Consider the following 298-nt stretch of genomic DNA (forward strand, 5'->3'; position numbering starts at 1 on the left):
TACCCATCACCAGCCTATCCCATTCCCCCACCCCGTTCCCCTCTGAAGCCCTCAGTTTGTTTCTCAGAGTCCATAGTCTCTCATGCTTCATTCCCCCTTCTGATTACCCCCCCTTTCTTTATCCCTTTCTTCTCCTACCGATCTTCCTAGTTCTTATGTTCCATAGATGAGAGAAACCATATGATAATTGTCTTTCTCTGCTTGACTTATTTCACTTAGCATTATCTCCTCCAATGCCGTCCATGTTGCAGCAAATGTTGAGAAATCGTGCTTTTTGATAGCTGAGTAATATTCCATT

The sequence above is a fragment of the Ursus maritimus genome, unplaced genomic scaffold (genome assembly GCF_017311325.1).
Source record: "Ursus maritimus isolate PB19 unplaced genomic scaffold, ASM1731132v1 scaffold_29, whole genome shotgun sequence".
Classification (NCBI taxonomy): domain Eukaryota; kingdom Metazoa; phylum Chordata; class Mammalia; order Carnivora; family Ursidae; genus Ursus; species Ursus maritimus.